The sequence below is a fragment of the Urocitellus parryii genome, chromosome 5 (genome assembly GCF_045843805.1).
Source record: "Urocitellus parryii isolate mUroPar1 chromosome 5, mUroPar1.hap1, whole genome shotgun sequence".
Taxonomy (NCBI): Eukaryota; Metazoa; Chordata; class Mammalia; order Rodentia; family Sciuridae; genus Urocitellus; species Urocitellus parryii.
Window position 1 is genome coordinate 134,408,499 of NC_135535.1, and position 3,831 is coordinate 134,412,329.

The 3,831-nt window shown below is 32.4% G+C and overlaps 1 pseudogene; it reads right to left on the reverse strand.

Annotated features, from left to right (window-relative positions):
* Positions 1–445: 445 nt before the first annotated feature.
* On the reverse strand, positions 446–2,273 carry LOC144254948 (ubiquitin-like domain-containing CTD phosphatase 1 pseudogene; annotated as a pseudogene).
* Positions 2,274–3,831: the final 1,558 nt, after the last annotated feature.

Genomic DNA, 3,831 nt, shown 5'->3' on the forward strand with positions numbered 1-3,831 from the left:
TTCTAGAGTACTTTAGCAAAAATAAAAACATATGTGCACATATGTGAAAGTTTTTAAAGGGTTGTCTAAATCACCATAATCAGTAAAATTTAAACTTTCTCATTTATATTTTATTTATTTTATTTTATTTTTATTTTTTTAAGAAAAGATATTTATTATTTATACCACTGAAATAGTCCCATAAGAACAATATACACCAAGTTTATTTAAGAGGATCAATTCCTTCCAAATACAAGAACTGTATTAAAGCAATACTGTCAACACGAAACAGTGGTCACATTACATATCTGCAGGCTTAAGCATTGCAAATGATATATTTTTTAGTCTTATGGCTAGATATTTTCACTGAAACACAGTGTTAGCACTTAGACAAGATAGAGCTGGAACAGAACAAAAACATTTTGTTCATGCTTTTTAGAGCTAATTGGTGAGTAATATATCCCATTTTAAAGTTTATTGCCTTAAACTGCTTTTATGACAATGGTTCAGGCACAAGTGCTCCTACTTAGCCACAAAAAGAAACACTCTTGCCCCTTAATTTTATTATTCAGTCTTATGTTTTCTATTTCTCATATGAGGACATGTCTGTATCACAACTGATGTTCTCCAGTTTTACTTAAAGAACACTGACACACACACAGGCCAAAGTGAGACAGCTCAGAATTTAGAGCTGTAACTAGTGAAATACAGAAGAAAAATTTTGTGACAAAAGAATAAAAATTCCTGGTAATTTTAATCATAACAAACTAGGTTGTATTTTTATTTTTTGGTCATTAAGGGAAAAGCCCTAGTTTCAAGATGGGTCTGGCCTTAGATTTAGGCAATCGATAACACAATGAAGTTAAAACACAACACATAACCTGTTTCCAAAGTCACAAAATGACACTGTTGAGTAAGTTTTTCTCCACTTGTCTTTGTCTTCCTTTTTTTCCTTTTTTTTTTTTTTTTTTTTTTGGTGGAAAACATCTCAGTAATCAATGCTGGAGAAAATATTTTTCAAGAGTAACAGCATATTCATATGAGGGGAGAAAGAATTTTTTTAGCCTATTGCTATGATCTTCAAAAAATATAAAATTAAATTTACAAAAAACTGGAAGACCAAAAGATAAGCAGTCTGGTATTTGCTTCAGTGTCCAGCACTATCATAATGATTTCTAGCATAAAAGCAAAAAGTTCATGGATCTCAAGTATCTTCAATAACTGCCAGTATAACTTGTAACTACTGTCCTTGCTTCTTTGAGAGATACCTTTCCCAATATTTGTGATTTAGCTCCAAAAAGTCATCTAATTTTGCTATTTCCTTGAGGTACTGAGTTAATTTTAGAAGTTCTTTGTCCTTATCTCGATTTAGGTGTGCTTTCATTACAGGCCTTATCTTTAGTCCATTTTGTGGGTTCATTAGAAAATTTCTTCCTATGTCATCAAACATAATGGTGTTCTTTTTGCTATAAAACTCGGAAAACTTTCCCCATATAACACCAAGAGGCTTTGTCTATTAATCCTCTTCTTGGAGTATGCACCGTTATCATAGCAGCACTGTCCAACATGAAGGTAATCTTGTAATTTGCATTTGTGCTCACACCCAGCTCTTTCATTTTAGCTTCAATCCACTTCATATTTGTTGCAGACCACATAACAATGTCATAATCTTCATATGCAGATGTTAGAAATTCATGAAGATATGGCCTCATTAATTCTACCCCAGTCTCTGCACAAGACCTATGGTCAAATAACGTATAATCAACATCTAGTACCAAAAGCTTTTGTCCTTCTCTGGGAGGATTTAATATTTCCACTTTGTATTCTTTCACTCTGCGAGAAATTTTCAGTAGGTTTTCTTCCCTATTTTCTACTTCAACGACTTCATCTTCAATATCAAAGTCATTGACAACATCATCATTGTCAGGGGGTGGACCTAAGACATCTTCCAAGCTCTCCTCACGAGTTCCCATCATCATGATTTTAGTATTTGGTTTCAGTTTGAGAGCTCCAAGCTTAACATCATTTTCTGCAGGTTTGCCTTTAACTTTGAGTCCAAGTAACTTTTGGCGTTCTGGCAGCACTCCTGTAAGGGTCTTGAGAAACTGTTTGAGATCTAGCACAGTATCATCTTCTGAAAGTGTGGTCACTGAATATTCCTGTCCACCCCATTTTACAATGATAGGGAGAGCCATTCTTGAAGCATATGAGGCAGCGAGCTTTCTTTTGGAAAAAAAATAGCTGGAGCGCGGCGGACCCTGCTGCAGAGGACGCGGACACCATCCACCAAGGAACCAAAGGCGACCGGAAGTGAAGGGCGGTCTCATTTATATTTTAATGTAAGTGAAATATACTGCATATTTATGGTGTTATGATATTTTCATATTAAAAAGCATGATGGAAAGTATGAATACATGAAAAACTATAAATAAAATAATATGATCTTGCTTTTAATTCTATTAATTAATGAAGAAGAATTTTGTATACTTATATTAGGTACAGAATATTTCCACTTTTATAATATTAATAGTTGCTAAATTACAGTCTCAGGATTAAATCCTTTTAGAAATGAAGACTGTGTGTATATTATGCATAAATTGGATGGTTTATAGTAATGAGCAAAACAGCTTGTTCATAAATTGAGTCTTGCACTTCTCAAGCATGGTATTATTTACAAACTGTTTAAGAGTACATGCAAAAAAATTGGTACATTTGGTTATTTTCATAGAGGAAATAGAAAAAAAAAACATATAGGAAGAATTATTTAGTTCACACTGAAAAGAGGAGAATAGAGAGATTCTAGTTTCTTGACTTGTTTTAGTAATTTTTAGACTTCTGACTTTTCACAATTGGGACTTTAGTCATCTCATCTTAGTCCACTCTTTACCTTACTGTGAAGAAAAAAAAAAATCTTTGTTAAAATCCGCAATCCTACTCAGACACATCCTATCATATGTCATGGAGATGAGAACTATTCTACATTTACATTATACTTAAGGAGAAAGATTTTCCAAAATATCTTTCAATATTGCAATTATTTCTATAGCTTTCCTCAATTTAGAAAATTGTATAGAGTTAATTTAAAGTGAACAATCAAAATTCAGCCCCAAGTCCATTGGAATATACAATTGAAACTTAAGCTAAAGGATTAAACTCATACTCTTTTGAAAATATATTTTCTCAAGGTGTTTTCCAATATTGGCAGGAAATATGGAAATAGATTTAGAACAAATAAGGAACACTGAGCTTCAAAACTAGTGCTCAAAGTATTCTAAGGTGAGAGGAGGAGGAAAAATCCATAGGTAATATCCTAATTGTTATGCACCAAAAAATATAATTATACATGAGGGAAAAATGACAATGGTTGATAATAAAAATCCTATTCCACAAGCTACTTATTTCCATTTTCTTTATGTGATAAGATGTTCTGAATATTCTAGATAAAATTTAGAGCATTTTTAGTCTTCAAAGCCTGACAAAGATGATAAGGTGCTGCTATCACTTTTGATTTTAGAATGTCAGTTTCATGAGTTATTACTTCTTAAAGCATAGGATCTTAAACACATAGAAAGACAGCCCATATACACATGTTGCCTTTTGTTCCATAGTCAAATTGCTTGAGGGATAAATTTAAATTCAAGAGCAATCCTGAACTTCAGAAATGTAGGTACTCAACAGCAAAAGCTATCTCCACGAATGCAAAATAGATTTACTGTCAAAAGCTTTTGTCTTTGCTTAAATGGCTTAAGAAACCAGAAAGCCTAATTTAATCAGATGAAAGAGATACAATGAAATTCCATTTAAAACAAAGTGAAATATTTTATATCATTAAAATAGTCAAGGACATTAATT